This window comes from Canis lupus, chromosome 35 (assembly GCF_011100685.1).
Source record: "Canis lupus familiaris isolate Mischka breed German Shepherd chromosome 35, alternate assembly UU_Cfam_GSD_1.0, whole genome shotgun sequence".
In the NCBI taxonomy this organism is placed as follows: Eukaryota; Metazoa; Chordata; class Mammalia; order Carnivora; family Canidae; genus Canis; species Canis lupus.
This window is the reverse complement of record NC_049256.1, coordinates 3,998,472-4,016,030: the sequence shown is the minus strand read 5'-3', so window position 1 is coordinate 4,016,030 and position 17,559 is coordinate 3,998,472. Positions and strand designations below refer to the sequence as shown.

General features: G+C 43.0%; 2 long non-coding RNA genes across 2 annotated transcripts in view; one reads left to right on the top strand and one right to left on the bottom strand.

Moving 5' to 3' along the window:
• LOC119867599 overlaps positions 1-1,439 on the bottom strand; it is an 18,174-nt gene extending 16,735 nt beyond the window's left edge. The window contains exon 1 of the long non-coding RNA XR_005384108.1: positions 1,315-1,439. This is a non-coding gene — a long non-coding RNA (uncharacterized LOC119867599). The remainder of the gene's footprint in view (positions 1-1,314) is intronic.
• LOC102151223 overlaps positions 1-17,559 on the top strand; it is an 18,424-nt gene extending 865 nt beyond the window's left edge. Inside the window, exons 2-4 of the long non-coding RNA XR_005384109.1 lie at positions 963-1,104; positions 16,736-16,880; positions 17,407-17,559. This is a non-coding gene — a long non-coding RNA (uncharacterized LOC102151223). The remainder of the gene's footprint in view (positions 1-962; positions 1,105-16,735; positions 16,881-17,406) is intronic.

The following is a 17,559-nucleotide window of genomic DNA, read 5'->3' as shown; positions in this document are numbered from 1 at the left end:
TAAGCTGGGAGATTCTGCGAGAAAAAAAATTTTTTTTCTCTAAAAGATGTTTGGCCATTTGCCAAGGTTGAGAATCACTGGTCTAGATGAAAACTGCTCTCTACCGACCCACAACAGCTTCACCATACGTGGAGTCTCAACCACATGTCTGGTGTCTTTTTGGCCTGTTTGGTTTGGTTTCATCGAGTTTGAACACCTCAACTTGTTGACGTGGAAGGGAGAAAGCACTCACGCTTCCAGGTCTTTCTCGAGAAAAAGTGTCATGAGGTTTGTAACCTGGTGTGTAAGTGGGTGTCCAAGTGCGCTCACGCACACAAGCGCCTCAAGCAAGCGAGCGTTTGGGGGACTCCGGCGCGTGTCGGCGGCTGGCTCTCTCCAGGCCTCAGCCTCCCCACAGTGCCCCATGTTTCACCGTCGAGTGCAATTTTGCTGCTGTGGGGTTTTTGTAAATATTCTTAATCAGATTAGGAAAGTTTCCATTCCCAGCTTGCTGGGAGTTTTTATCGTGAAGGAGTGTTGAATTTAGTCCAGTTTTTTTTTTCTTCTTCATCCATCAAGATGGTCATATGGTTTCCCCTTTTTACTAGTAATCTGATGAATTACACTGATTGAGTCTCAAATGTTAAAGCGCTCTGATTCCTGGAATAAACCACACTTGAACATGATGTATTATCCTTTTTTATATATCGCTGGATTCAGTTTGCTAATATTTTGTTAGAAAACTGAGTTTCTTATAATTTTCCATTCCTGTAATGTCCTTTTCAGGTATTGATATTCAGAGTAGACTGGCATCATAAAAAGAGAAAGTTTCCCCTTTTTTCCTATGTTCTGGAAAAGTTTCTGAAACATCATTATTGTTTCATCCTTAAATGTTTGGAAGAATTGACCAGAGAAAGCATCTGGACCTAATTTTATCTCATATAAAAGATCCTACAAATCCTTACTTCATTTTTTCATAATAGGAAAAAGTCTACATAGAAATCAGATCGTGAACCTCCTAGTACCTCCCGCACTGTACCTCCCAACGCCCACTACTCTCCCCCTCACTCTGGTCCCCAGGATGTGAAGGACCATGGGACCCAACACCACCACAGCTTCATTGTGGTAAGTCCTCCAGCACACCACAGCTCCACAATAAGCAACCAGAGGCCAGTGGGATAGTTACCAAAATACCGTTTGACGTGCTTCACTCTCAGCTTTGTACTCTAGGCATCCAAACCTTGTAAAACCAAAAGTTCCAAGGGCCCTTGAATCAGTCAAAATTAATCATATTTTGCTAGGATAACAAATAACCCCAGAATCTCGGGGACTTACTCCATCAGAGATTTTCCACTTGATCATGGGAGATGACCACTTCAGCTCACTCTAGCTGTGCTCTTGAGCTCTCGGGGACTCAGCTAATGGAGCGGGTCCCAGCTGGAGCATGGCTATCATTGGAGCCGAAGGAAAGAGAATGCAGAGAACCATGTCTGGCTGCCAAAGCTACCCTCCAAAAATAGCAGGTGTCACTCCCACTTTCGGTCATTCCACTAACCAAAACAGGTCACATCCAAACAGCCCAGCAGGGTGGGGATTTATCTATGAACGAGCAACAGGGCTTGGACCAGATTTAGAGCACTCACTCTCCATGTCTCTCCTGCCCCCACACTGTCCCCCTGCCACTTAGTCTTGAACAAGTTGTCTTACCTCTTGAACCAATTGTTTCATCTTCTAAAGAAATAAATATGTTTCGCATGGGCACTCGTGACAATGTGTGTTTAAGATGCACTCTACTAGGCACGGAGTAAGCACTCAGTACTGTCGGTTATTAATATGATTTCTCATTGTGTGCAATAATTCTTAACGGGGGGGGGGAGGCAGAAAGGAAATGGAGAAAAAAGAGAATGGCAAAACACTATCCTGAAGGTTTTAGAGTTTTAGGTGAAACAACACTTGCCACAATCTCCGGCCCAACACATGCGTACACACATCTGTAAACACATACATGTACAGGACTAAGGGCCTACAGAGGGATTCTTCTGGCAGTATTGCCCTTCTGAGTCCACCTGGTTCCAATGGGAATAAGTGAATGGCCCAGAATTGCCTTAGGCCCCAGATCCCGCTTGTCTCAGGCTGCTTATCAAAGAGCCAGATTTCAGTGGTGCTAGAGCAATCTGACTCCAGCGGGGAAGCACAGCTTTGACATACTTCAGGCATATTTTGTTGATTCTGTAGAGAAAACACCCAAAATGCACTTTACGGAGTGCTTGCATCTAAGTCCCAGTCTTACTTGGTACAATCAGTAGAAGAAGGGACATCTCACTCCCCCATCCCTGTTGCTAAAAGTGACGTTCACTTGTCTTTTGATAAAACCATATCTCAGTCTCCTGCTGGGGCTCCACCAGCCCCTGCCAGCTCCAGCATCAGGCCCTGGCTGAGTTGACCTGTCAGTGAGTCCCGCTCTAGGGTTTGGCCAGAGAGCGCATGACCACCTGAGGTGGTAAGGCTGGGGCACCTGTTTGCTGGGACTTGTGGGAAACAAGAACATTCTCTCCCTTCAGAGGGGGCTTCCAGGAGCAAATTCCTTCCTCTCTCGAAGGGTAGGCTGTGAGGGTGTGAACCCTGGAGATGCCACTGTCATTTACATCAGAGACTCCCAACTTCAGCTCTATTGACATTTGGACCAGATGATTCTTTGTGGGTGGAGGGGGGTGGGGGCCATCCTGTGCAAAAAAGGATGTTGAGCAGCATCCCTGACCTCTACTCATTAAATACACATTCTCAGTTATGACAACCAAAAATATCTCTGGACATTGCCAGATGTCTCCTGTGGGGCTAAACCAGTCCAAGTTGAGAACCATTGCTTTATGCTAAAGCCAGTTCCAGCATTTTCTGTCATTTGCAACAAACAAAGCTGTTACAGCACGTGTGAATGATACCCCGTGACCATGTCTTAAAAGTATTTTGAAGTGGGAGAGTATAAATTCAGTTCCAGCAGCGAACCTCATGTTTGCTTGTTTCTGAGCCATTTCCTTTAAATAAACTTTAAGCTTGCTTTCATGTATAAGGTTCTAGTCCAGAAGACCACCGTTAAAATACTGACCTGGTTTCAGTATCATATATGGTTGTAAGAAGAGACACCAACTTTGAAAAAGTAGTCTAAACACATATTTGTAATTGGGCCCATGAATTTCTAGGAAACAGTGCATCCGCACAGAAGGAAGAGTAAGATTAAGAGATGAGCAAAGTCATTATATTCTAATTCTTAGCAAAAGAATTAGGTCAGTTGCAGAAAAAGGACAAGAAAAAACCATCAGTCCCAGGAGCCAGAGGGAGGGCTGTGTACCCATCCCGGACAGTCAGTGATGCGATGCAGATGCCTCCCAGAGAGAGATGAGCCCTTGGACCTAAGCCACTCTCCTCTGCCAAGGGCGGGACTCAAAGAGGGGCTCAGCTGAGGGCTGGCGGCCACCAACACGAATGGGGCTGAAAGTATCTGCCGGCACCATGAGAACGTGAGTGGCGTGGGCCCACCGGCCTGCATGGCCCATCCAAGCAGGACAGCATCCGCTCCAAGGCTCCGCTGAATGTTTAACATGAAACATAAATCTTGCATCACTAGGTTATTGGCTTCAGGAGGGCCTGGATCTTATCTCTCTACTTATCATCATATCCCTAGCACCCGGAACACAGCTTTGCACGCGGGAAGGGCTCGACGAAAAACTACGGGCCACTTAGCACCAAGACAAAAAAAAAAGTGTTGCCTCACAAATGCTGAGACCTCGATTACCGCGAGCGCCAGCACCATTCCAGGGCTCTCCGTGGGGGTAGCTGCATGGAAATTTTCTACCACTCAATTGTATGGCTTCATTATTTCTTTTAGGAGTTATAAAATCTTACAAATGTAGGTATAAAGTCCATCTGAAGCAGCATAACCACCCACCCGCAGAGGCATCTCAAGGCTGGTGCCAGGCCACTCTTCGGAGAGTGCGGGAAGGGGCAGTGGACAGCACCCCCCAATGATGGAATGAGACAGAAAGCACCTCCCGCATCACCCCCTCCTTGGGGGACACGGGGCCTCTTGGCACCCAGCACAGGCCTTCCAGTCGGGCCAGCTGGGTGAGAGAAACACACACTGAGATGGCTGGGGTTCCGCTGCGGAAAGGGGGTGGAGCATTTGGACAGCTCTTTGGAAAGCTGTAAAATAAAATACAGCTCAGAACACATGGGGTTTGATCAAACAGAGCCTCTCCTAAGAGCCAGGCTGGGCGAAGGGACCTAAAGCGAGACGCTACAGGCCAGCCTTTGCCTCACATGCATCCGTGTGTTATTTCATTCTACTTGGGAAGAGAACCAAGTTGCCAGGATAGGAGTGTGGGGTGTGTGTGTGTGTGTGTGTGTGTGTGTGTGTGTGTCCATGCTGGCACTGGTGCCTTCCACAGGATATTTATTTCTCAGTTAGAACAATACTTTCTCATTTTTATTATTTTCCTTAGTTCAAGTAGATGCTCTCCCCAATGGTCCTTTCCAGTTATAATTACAATTACAAACCAAGACCGGGGGTCACTAATTTCCTTTTTATTTGAAAGATTAATATTTTTTAAATGAGTCATTTGGTTTTTGTTTGTTTGTTTTACCTTCCAAAGAGGAGCCGTCATCAGGCTCTCCGCGGGCCAACAGGAGACAAGTAGCGTGCTCCGCTTGAACATAGAGTGTGCTGGTTGCCAGATTGTTTTTTAATTTTTAACTTAAATTTGTGTTTGAATAGTCCGTGCTTGGAAATGATATGTAAGTCAAAAGCCTAGAGGAAAGTTGAATTTCTGTCCTCTGTCCTTATCCCTGAGCTATCAAGTTTTCTCCCGGAGAGACGCCTGGACAACTCACTGTTACCAAATTTTTATTGTTGTTGTTTTTTGCTCTTTTTTATACAAGTGGAAGTTTACACTGTTACCCTGTTCTGCACCTTACATTTCACTTCCCAAAAAACCTTGGAGATCACTCCGTATCAGTGCAATTTCCTCCTTTTTTTTCATACCTACAAAGTATTAGCATTTAAGTTTTTTCCAATCAGAGGCTGTTATCATTTATAACTTTGTAGACATGTCATTTTGCACATGTGCAAGTAGAGTTGCATTAAAAATGCTCAAAGTGTTTACTGTTTTTATAGATAAAAGCAAACCCGTCTCCATCCTAGAGATTATAAATGATATACGTTCCTTCCAACAATATATGAGGCTTCTTTTTCTTTTTTTACTTTTTTCCCTGATAAAATCTGTTTGCTTTTTTTTCTTAACTCTCTGGCTCTCTGGCTTTCTGATAGGTCAAAAATGGTATTTCTGAGGGAAATGGGTAGATGGGTATGACAAAATAAGACTGGCTGTGATAAATGCTGAAGCTCCGTGATGGGTACAGACAGGGGGAGTTGATTAAACTGTTCTGTCTACTTCAGCACACATTTGAAGTTTTCCACAATAAAAACGTTTTGGGAAAAGAGACATTGATTTGTATTTGCTTTTTCAAGACCTGCTTATTTATATCCTTTTCCCATTTTTTATTAAGTTGTTGAAAACTCTTTTAATTGATTCATAAGAAGTATTTTCAATATTAGAAAAACTAGCCCTTTGCTCATAAAATGGTTTATAAAGATTTTTCCTATTTTCTCCTTTTCCTTTTGAACTTTCAGAATTTATATATATATAATATATATTTATTTATAATATATATAAATATATAAAGGACCATCGTTCTGGGGAGAATATATATATATGCTACATATATATATAATTGCATTTAACAATCTTTGTTTTATGACTTTTAAGTGTTGTATCACAATAGGAAGACTTTTCTCCTTCAAAGATTATTTTTAAAATTCATGATCTCTTATAGTATTTTCATTGTTCCATTTGTTTAGCATTTAAAGCTCTAGTGGGTCTAGAATTTATAGGGAGCTAATATTTGAGACAGGGATCCAGTTTTATTCAGATATTTGTTCTGTTGTCCTAACAGCATTTATTATATGATCCATTTATTCCACGTGGATTTTATGTCCCCTTTATCAAATACTGAAACCTGAAATCTCTGAAGGTTTTAGGGCCTGCCTATTTGGGCCTGCCTCTTGTAATTTTTCCTGGGATAGCTAAAACCCATGATTTCTTTCTCTTATCTAATTGCATTGGCTAGTACCACCAAAACGATGCTAATTAATAATAGTAATTGTGGACATCCTTGTCTTGTTCCTAACTTTAGTGAGAATATTTGTATTCCTCCAAAAAGCATGATGCTGGTTTGAGATTGAAATAGGTATCTTTTAGGGACACTTGGGTGGCTCAGTGGTTGGGAATCTGCCTTTGGTTCAGGGTGTGATCCCAGGTCCAGGGATCGAGTCCCATATTAGATTCCCTGGAGGGAGCATGCTTTTCCATCTGCCTATGTCTCTGCCTTTCTCTCTGTGTCTCTCATGAATAAATAATAATAACAACAACAACAACAATAATAATAAATAAATAGGTATCTTTTATTTTAAGGAAATATCCAACTATTGCTCATTTCAAACTAAAGTATTGAACTATTACCAATTTCAACTCCAAGGTCTCAGTGGCTTAAACAAATAAAGATGGTTTTGGTTTGTTTGTTTGTTTGTTTGTTTGTTTATAACTCACATCATAAATCATAGCCCACCATGGACCATGGGGCAGTGTGAGAGCTCTGCTCTCTGCAGTCACTTAGGGACCCATGTTCCTTCCATCTACTGGTGCTATCATTTCCCAGAGCCTCAGAGGCCTCCTTGAACTCTCTGCATCTGGATGGCAGAAAACAGGAGAGAACATGCAGGAAATTGTACGGGAGATGGTCTATGGGTCAGGCCTAGAGATGCCTGATAGCTCTTCTGTCCACATTTCATTGACCAGAACCCCTCCCTGCAAGAGAAGCTGAACAATGTTGCCTGTCTTTGTGCCCAACTTCACAGAGAAGGAAAGGAAACAATTTGGTGACTGCTCTGCTATGTACATTATCCCTATTATTTACCTCTCTACATTTTTACCCATATACACATATATGCATATTTTTATGTGTATAAATACTTGGTTTTCTATACCGATCAGGACTAGCTAGGTAGGTTATGCTGCAGTTAACAGACAACTTAAATATCTCAGCTTATTCCTTACTACAAATCATTATATTCCAGCACAGCTCAGAGGAGTGGTTCTGCTCATCCTAGTTATTCAGGGACTCCAGACGGATGGAGAGACCAAGCTTCTATGATAACTGTGGTAGGTGAGCAAAAGGCTAGAAAATCAGGCACTATATTTTGTTGACCTAAAGCAAATTATATGCTATGACTAAATGCTGAAACAAGGAAATGCAGTTCTATGTACTCAGATGTAGGAAGTAAACCAGATATAGGTCACCCGTGGAGATGTCTGCCCCACACAGAGTGTATGCAACTGTAGACAAGTGTTCCAAAGCCTATTGCACGTATAATCTGCAAGTGCTCTTGTGTATTAACATAGTTGGAAAACACGGAAATACACCTCACTCCAAAGATAGGATAAAATATTTAAGAACTTGCTAAAACCTTGGTCTACTTGGGTCTGTATCAATACCATTAACCACTAAGCTCAACAGAGCCTGTCTAACAAGAATGTATCTGTATTTGTTTTTTTGTAAAATGGATAAATCAACCTTAATAGATTGTACTAACCCATTCTACAGTCTCCATGCCAATGACTAACATTTTCTGGGGCTAAAGACTTTAGTTCAGTTGGATTCTGTCAAATACCATAGAAAGGTAAAAACTAAACTCTGTTAGCAATGATTTGTGTAATTTAAATACAAAACAAAAAAACCTCTTAAGTCATTAAATTTTCAATAGTTCTTCTCCTCCAAGTTATAGAAACAAATTACCCCTCTTTTCTTTATGTACTGCCAGACACAAAGGATTACAAGAAAGCATAAATATTCCAGGGAAAGAAGTCAGCCGAGAAATGTGAATTAAATTCCTACTATGTGCAAAAGCTCTTGGAATGTGAGTGATTTGTTTTTCCACTTGCAAGCATTATTCAAGTTCCTAACCAGAGCTGTACTGGTCATTGGATACATCAGAATAGGTCGCTATGAAATCTGACTTAAAAATGCGATTTGGAATAGATAGTCTTCCAAGGTTTTTTAAAAGGAAGCATAGCATGTACATTATAGAATAATCATCACCTGTTATCCTTCCCTCTTTTTTTTTTTTTTAGTTCTTTAGAAATGATATTTAGAAACAGTGACTCTACCCTGACCAAGTGTTTGAGCAAATGATCTGAGCTAAGCAGTTGGCCCTTCTGTTAAAGAGAAAGGGGACAGAGAGGACTTTGGGGACTTCCCCGGAGTACCCAGGACTCCATTTGCTCCCCCTGTCTGGCCTCCGTCTGTGTTTCCAACCCGCCTTGTCCCCTTCTGTGCCCCTTCAGCTAACATTTACAGAGAACCACTGTGTCCCAGATTCTGTGCCAAGTCATGGAGATGCAATGCAGAATAAAAGCTGGGCTCCACTTTTGAGAAAGTCACAATCTAATTTTAAAAATAGATACTTATTTATTTTATTTTATTTAAATTCAATTAACTAACACATAATGCATTATTGGTTTCAGAGGTAGAGGTCAGTGCTTCATCAGTCTTATATAACACCCAGTGCTCATGACATCACGTGCCCTCACTCATGCCCATCACCCAGTTACCCCATCCCTCTATCCTTCTCCCTCCAGGGACCCTCATTTTGCTTCCTATGATTAAGAGTGTCTTATGGTTTGTGTCCCTCTCTGATTTCATCTTGCTTTATTTTTCCCTTCCTTCCCCTATGATCCTCTGTTTTGTTTCTTAGATTCCACATATGAGTGAGATCATATGATAATTGTCTTTCTCTGATTGACTTATTTCACTTAGCATAATATTCTCTAGTTCCATCCATGTCATTGCAAATGGCAAGATTTCATTTTTGGTGGCTGAGTAGTATTCCATATATTTATATATAGACCACATATTCTTTATCCATTCATCTGTCAATGGACATTGGAGTTCTTTCCATAGTTTGGCTGTCGTGGACATCGCTGCTATAAACATTGGGATGTAGGTGCCCCTTAGGATAGGATCACTACATTTGTATCATTGGGGTAAATACCCAGTAGTGCAATCGCTAGGTCATAGGGTAGCTGTATTTTCAACTTTTTGAAGAACCTCCACACTGTTTTCCAGAGCAGCTGCTCCAGCTTGCGTTCCCACCGACAGTGCAGGAAGGTTCCCCTTTCCACATCCTTGTCAGCATCTCTCATTTCCTGACTTGTGCATTTTAGCCATTCTGACAGGTGTGAGGTGGTATCTTATTGTGGTTTTTGATCTGTGTTTCCCTGATGCCAAGTGATATCGAGCATTTTTTCATGTGTCTGTTGGCCATGTGTAGGTCTTCTTTGGAGAAATGTCTATTCATGTCTTATGCCCATTTCTTGACTGGATTCTTTGTTCTTTGGGTGTTGAGTTTGATAAGTTCTTTATAGATCTTGGATACTAGCCCTTTATCTGATAGGTCATTTGCCAATATCTTCTCCCATCCTGTCGGTTGTCTTTCGGTTTTGTCAACTGCTTCCTTTGCTGTGCAGAAGCTTTTTATCTTGATGAAGTCCCAATAGTTCATTTTTGCCTTATTACCCTTGCCTTTGGAGATGTGTTTAGTAAGAAGTTGCTGGAGCCCAGGTCACAGAGGTTGCTGTCTATGTTCTCCTCTAGGATTTTGATGGATTCCTGTCTCACATTTAGGTCTTTCATCCATTATGGTCTACTAATCTTCGACAAAGCAGGAAAGGATATCCAATGGAAAAAAGCTTCTTCAACAAATGATGTTGGATACATATTTATTTAAAAAAATTTTTATTTCAGAAGCATTTTCCTATTTTTATACTGGCATATACATTCCTATCACAAGTTAGCTTCTACAAAAATGATTTTATATTGATGCATCTTTTTTAAATTTTAATTCCTACGTAGTTAACCTACAGTGTTATATTAGTTTCAGGTGTACAATATAGTGATTCAACAATTCCATATATTACTCAGTGCTCATCAAGATAAGAGTACTCCCGGGGTGCCTGGCTGGCCCAGTCGGTAGAGCATCCTACTCTTAATCTCAGGGTTGTGCATTCAAGCTTCACATTGACACAGACCTTACTTTAAAAAAAAAAGTGTACTCAATTTCCTTCACCTATTTCACCCATCCCTCACCCACCTCCCCTCTGTTAGCATCTGTTTGTTCTCTATAGCTAAGAATCTGTTCCTTGGTTTGTCACTCTTTTTTTTTTTCTTCATTTGTTTCTTACATTCCATATGAGTCAAACTATATGGTATTTATCTTTCTTCAGCTGGCTTACTTTGCTTAGCATTATACTCTATGAAGATAGATAGATGATAGATAGATTCACCTATGTTGTTGCAAATGGTAAGATTTTGTTCTTTTTTATGGCTGAATAATATTCTATTGTCTTTCTCTGATTTATTTTGCTTAGCATAATAGCCTCTAGCTCCATCCATGTCATTGCAAATGGCAAGATTTCATTTGGCAACATATCTAGAAAAATGTTGTTACAACCCATGTCGGAGACATTCCTGCCTGGGAAGTCAGGAATTTCAGTGAAGAAGATTTTTCTGGTTTCAGGTCTCACATTTAGGTCTTTAATCCTTTTTGAGTGTATTTTTGTGCATCGTGTAAGAGCGTAGCCCAGTTTCATTCTTTTGCATGTTGCTGTCCAGTAAGAAAATGGATATTTAAACGAGGGCAGCACACAGGAACCGCTCCACAGGTACTGCCTCGTTTACTTTACTTTTCCAGATTTTAATCAGAAATAGTTCTAACCTCCACCTACAGCCTGGCAGGAATTCCAGGATCCCAAACATGCACTTTCTTGTCCTCTTCCAGATCCTCCGGGCATCCTGGAAGGCTCCACCACAGTCTTCTTCCCAGTAAGGGAAGGCCCCCACTGCCCAGCTGCTGCCTCCACTCGTCGCCGGTTCTCTTTGTCCTTCTGCACTGCCTCGGAGCTGGCTCCTGCTGACCTATGCTGCAGCCAACGGGTCTTCCGAGGGCAGAAGCTCTGCAGAATCTACGCCCCCTTGGTGCTAAGCCCACACGGTCCCCTCACCCAGTCTCCCAGGGCTCTGGCTCCCAGAATTCAGTCCCTCCGCACATCCTTCCTTGCCTCCTTTTCCCAAGTCTCACCTCCAAGAGGCACACACAGCTTCAGGCACTTCCTAGAGTCCACGGAGACTTGAGGCTTCCCCCACTGGGTGGCTGCTTTCCTTTTTAGTCCTGGAAATACACTCATTTTATGTCTTCTCTTTTTCAGTCACCGTTGCTGTGACAGACCTAGATCTTTGGTCTACCTGGCAAGCAGGAGGACCTATTCCCAGATACCCTGGCAGTTCATTTTGTGGTCTTGAATCAGGGCCACAGCTTACAGTTGTGAAAGCAGTGCATTGCACAACCTCAAGAGTGGGATTGCTGGGTCAGAGGACAGATGCACACTTAATTTCACAAAGGAACTGACAGTTTTCCAGAATGACTGTACCGGTTTGCACTCCCGTTAGCAACGCCCTGTCTCCCCACATCCTCGTCAAGCCTTGAGTCATCCGTCCTTCTAATTGCTGCCATTCTGATAGGTCTGAAGTGGTTTCCATTACTCCTATTTCTAGAGCTGGACTGTTGGTGACACTAGGCTCTTGTCATTTACAGTCTGCCTTGGTCGTGAACCTATGACTTGGTGAAGAATTTGGAAATATGCTTAATGTATATGGGATATACTAGAGATGACACATAACAGAGCGTCAGTCCCTAACCCTCTAAATATTAGTTCTTCCGAAACACCCTAAGTGCATCATTTCCTCGGGTCCCTGCAGCCACGCTGTGCCCAGTGCTTTCCCACGCGTGCCCCTGCCGCGGGCTCCTGGGGGCATCCCCGAGGGAGCCACTGTGGAGGGTGGGACCATGCATGCCAGGAACGCAGGCTTGCACTGAAGTTCCAGAAATAGATGGAGGCCATGGTTGTGTGATAAAGTCAATGTTCGTAATGCCACTGAACGGTACAGGTAAAAATGATTAAAATAATGTATCTTATGCATATTTTACTACAATTTCTAAAAGTCTCCCTGGTTGCCTTGTGGAGCAGACACTGGGAAGGCAGGAGTGAAGCACGACAATCAGATAGAAGGTGACTGTAGTTGCCGAGAAAAACCAGTGGTTTAGATCAGAGTGGCAGTGGCACAGATGTGTGTACTCGGGACGTGCCGGCGTTCCCACTTGTTCCCGAAAATCAGAAGTTCTGTGAAAAAACACTAAGAGTCTATTTCCCACTGTTCGTAAATGGAAAAAAGTTATACTACGTTGCATGGCAACCCAAAACCTCAACCAATCTCCTAAAACATAGCTGCAAGCCGGTGAAATGGTTGTACGTAAGTAACGTGACATTAGGATGTCAAATGCTCAAAACATCATTTTCTGATCTATCTCCAAATAATGTGATTTGGTTTGTAGGCAACAACATGTACAGCTTGCATGCTGCAACATAAACATTGTATTTAACATGAGCCATGGCAAATAACATAGCAATGAACACATTTGCTTTAGAAAATGCAGGCAAAAATTTGCAATAGAAAATAAGGCTATTTTTTAATACCTTTTTTCTTTTCTTTTCTTTTCTTTTCTTTTCTTTTCTTTTCTTTTCTTTTCTTTTCTTGGAGAGAGAGCAAGCATGCACAAGTGGGGGAGGAGGGGGTGGGGAGGGCAGAGGGAGAGGGAGAACCTTAAGCAGGCTCCATGCCCAGTTCAGAGACCAACATGGGGCTTGGTCTTACCAGACATCATGAGCTGAGCCAAAATCAAAAGCGGGAACCTAACAGACTGAGCCACCCAGGAGCCCCCTTTATAAGGTTATTTCTTATAATGAATGTTACTTGCCACGTTCACAAGCTCCACAGACTGGGGTGTAGATCCCTTTGGGGAGTCCAAAAGTTAACTATTACATTTTGGAAGATGCCAGGAAAAATGGAAAGCACTCGAGTTCTTTGTGATGTTTCCTCAGCTGCCGAACCTGAGACCTCTCACCTCTGGATTTCTCACTGTATGAAATCATACATTTCCAAATTGTTTAGGAAAGTATATACATGTATATATGTTTACATTATTGTTTTCCAACTGATGCTGACAACGGCTTCATGACACATTGTTTTATCCAGTTCATACGTCTCAACTAAATGTATACTTGCTAACATCCAAGTAACCAGACTAATATTTCAAGCGATGATGGGATGAGCACTGGGTGTTATGCTATATGTTGACAAATTGAACTCCAATAAAAAAAATAAAATAAAAATAATAAAAAATAAATAAAATTTCAAGTGAGTTACAGTAAAGATCCCAGATAAAAAGAGGGAAAACACTTGTCTGTAGATTATCTACCACATTATAACCATTACTTGGAGCACTTAAAATTCATTTTTAGGGGCGCCTGGGAGGTTCAGTCAGTTAAGCACCTGCCTTTAGCTTAAGCCATGATCTTGGGGTCCTGGGATGAATCCTCTAATCTGACTCCCTGCTCAGTGGGGAGTCTGCTTGTCCTTGTTCTGCACCTGCTCACGCTCTCCCTCTCTCAAATTAATAAATAAAAATCTTTTTACAAAATTAATCTTTATTATTAAGGTATGTTTTTGAGAAGGAAGAAAAACTTGCTGTGCATATTGAAAAGGTTGAGGTAGGGACACCTGGTGGCTCAGTGGTTGAGCATCTGCCTTTGGCTCAGAGCATGACCTTGTGGTCCTGAGATCGAGTCCCACATCAGGCTCCTCAGAGGGAGCCTGCTTCTCCCTCTGCCTGTGTTTCTGCCTCTCTCTCTGTATCTCTCATGAATAAATAAATAAAATCTTTAAAAAAATCAAAATAAAATACAATACAATAAAATAAAATAAAATAAAATATTGAGATAAAAATGCAACTGGTACTACATGGGCTAATCCATATTAGTTTAATATGAAAATACAATGTGCCAGCTTTTTCTAAATATGTATCTAAACTAAACATCTGAGGAGTCCTTACTAATAAAACATGCTGTTTCTAAACAGAAAGGAGCCCAGGGGAATGGGACTAAAAAGAAGAAAAACAGCAAGGAAACTCCAGAGTCCAATCTGCTTGAAGAGGGGATTAAAAATATCTGCAAGAAGAAAAATGAGAATTAGGAGAAATACAATAGCACCTTTTAAAAATTTTCTTTGTTCTCTTTCCACATATTATTTATTTTTTTCTTTGTTTTTTTTCCCACATATTATTTGGCACAGAGATTGCCATCACCAGCTCTCAATAAACATAACAGACGCAGGATGGATGGATGAACAAACAGTTGTCGAGCAAGGCTCTTCATTTAGGATCATGTCTACGGAGGGCAGAAAAGATAGGAGGAGTAGGATTATTCAGGAGCATGATCGTTATCAAGATGTTACCTCCTCTTCCTCATTCAGCAGCAGCCACACACCCTCCCTATTCTTCAGTAGATCGAATGGTTGTAAAGAGTGCTAACGTGTATCTGTGGACTCAGCTTTCACTATAAGACTTTAATTTTGAAGTTACATATTGTGTTTTTATGTTATACATTTTATGCATCAACCCGAAATGTGAATTAAAAATATTTACAAAAAAAAAAAAATGGTGGAAACAAGAGGGGACCAATTAATGTGTGAACAACAGTAAAAAAAAAAAAAAAAAAAAAAAAAAAAAAGGTTTGGTTAGTGCTACGTAAATTCACTCATTCGATTAGGAAGTAGAGTGCGAACACCCACTACTTCCTTGAACCTTCATCCTAGTCCTGACTCCGTTAGAAACATGTTTTGATACTTAGATGACTTAACCTGGCTCTTAAGAGTTCCATTTCCCTGACAAGAGGGTTGGACCCGGTGGCTGTTATGGTATCTCTCAGTTCAAAAACTGAGTTCAGAAACCATCATTTTAGTGAGTAGCAGTTTGAACTAACGTGTAAAGAAGTACAAATGCCAAGCACTCCGACGAGATTTTAACCACTGAATAAGAAACTCTGGGCTATTCTCCAGGAATTTTAAAACTTCCTTAGGGTCCAAGGAGACGGAATTGCTGAAAATACATCGTGTTGCTCTATGGATACAAACCAAAAAAAAAAAAAATGCTTTCAACCAAAATATTTTATTTATGTGCTCATACAGACACACTTTAGTTATCTACGCCCAACTTCCAATATTATAAAAGTCATTTTAAAGTCTAAGGCTACAGTTCATAGTTTCCCAGGTTTTGTTTGTGTTTTAGCTTGCAATTCTAACATCTTGCCTAGGAATAGAGTTCCCTGCTTGGAGCATTTGTACTGCTCTTCAAGTTACATACGCTGGAACACTTAAGTGTGGTTTTTATCATTTTGTTCAGATTTCGATATTTTAGCTGATATGAGCTTTTATGGAAATTTCTTTAAATGAATCCTTCTCTCTCCTCCTTTTAAAGCATTTGGCCCGTCTTAGCCGCCCCAATGCTGCCCGCGTTCCTCCCGTGCAGCTCCTGCTGTTTGCAGGTACTCTATTCCAAAACCAACAATAATGTCGAATGCAGCCGAGGGCCAGAGATGGTGGCAAAGATGTTTGCTTCCGGTAACTTCCCAAATCGAGTCTGCGGTGCGCAGCACGTGTATTTGGCTGCAGGAGGAGGGCGTTACAGGTACAAACATCAGGGCCACTGTGACAAGATCAGCGGAACGTCCTTAAAATCGTAGCCTTCTGTTCCAGTGAAGAATGGACTTGAAGTGCAATGGTCTAGAAACCCCAGACCCTCGGTCGACCAGCAATTTCAAACTTCTCCTCCACCAAATGTGCTGGCAACGCGAGACACCAATGACTGCTGGAAGTTTTACCCTCTTTTGCTTAATTTGTCTCCACAAATATATATATTTTGTAAATGAAACGACAAGCATTGCAACCGGAGGTGTTTTCAGCAGGAGTTAAAGGCACCACAGAAGGTCTAACACTCCTGTGACTTTTGGGAGCATGTTGGAAGTGACGTGTACCCGAATGGGATCCCGATCCACAGCCACCAGTGTAAGAACACTTGCACATAGAGGCACATTTTTGTTAAAGCCATTGTCCTGGGGAAGGAAAGAGGCTGAATTTTAGAGTAATAGAGCTTTGCACCACCCATGCTTTTCCACCCAGGCTGTGCAGGAGCAGCGCGGCCCCAGCAGCCTTCCCCGGCGAGGCCAGCAGGTGGAGGTATTGACCGTGCGGGAGCCAGGCCGCCGCAGCTGTCGCGGTCCCCAAGAGGCCCTCCCAGGACACACAGAGGAGTCCACCTTCCCTGGGGTGCCAGATGTTCGGGGACCCTCTCCCCGGGTCGGGGGCTGCCCTGAGCCCCCCTGGGAAGCCCGACGGCCCCTCCAGGTCTCAGGGCTCCCTGTGCGCAGGAGGCCGTGGCCTCAGCTGACCTGTGGGTGTTCACTTCAGGGTTTTGTGGTCAGAAAGGCTCCCTTGGGCCTCGCCCAGGACATGGCCTGGACCCTCCCTGGATCTCCAGGCGGGTTTTCCCAGGATCCTGCAGAGCCTCCAGGTGCAGTTTCTGGCTGGAGTCCGAGACCTGAGGCAGCGCAGGCCGCCCTAGAGGGACGCTCGAACCTGCTGCAGGTGTTCGGGACCTTGGGACAGACTCCCCTCCATGGTGTTTGTGTTGTGTGTTTAGTTAATAGAACCTCGTCCGCGGGGAGCCTGTCGTTTGCCTTGCCCACGCAACGATCCCTGACGTCAGGACTTGGAATCACACTCCTGACATGACACAGCTGGCCGTGGCCAAAGACATACCTGCGACTGTGACTACTCAGCAGCAGGTGAATAAAGGTTCTCGTTGTTTCTGAGCAAGGGTTCCAGGTTTGCAATGCATGTGGCTTTCAGGGGGCTCTGCCGAAATGCAGGGAGCCCCCCATCCCCCCCAGGGTGGAGGTCGGGGCTCTTCTCCAAGGGGCCACGGAGTGACTATTCCAGCCTCTGAGCCAAGAGGCAAAATCCAGGCTATTATGTGGGCCCTTAGACGACCATTTAAGATGTAAAAGAATGTTCCCAACTCAAGAACAGTACAGTACCCAGCAGCAGGCCTGACTTGCCCACCGGCCTTCCTGCCAACCAGCTTCTGGGCGGTAAAGCCTATCGAGGGGTGGGGTGTGTGTGTCTTTGAGGCAAAGGCCAGAAAGCCCAGAAATCCCAGAAAGTCCCAGAAAGATGAAAGTCCCAGGAAGATGGACTCCAGCCCCACAGATTACATTGAATTTTTTCTATTTGAAACCGTTGCCTGCTTAGAGTTAGAGTAGAATCTGACACCCATCTTTAGTGTTGCTAAAATATCCCTATTTTCACCAGGAAATGGAAAATCCTGAACCTGAGATCCAACAATTTGGTCCAAATGACAGCGCCGCACAAGCACAAGCGCCGCACACCCGCCGGGCAGAGAGCACAAGGCCGCAGCCCGCACCCTGTGGCGCTCTGCACGACGACCTGGGTCGCGGTGTCCCT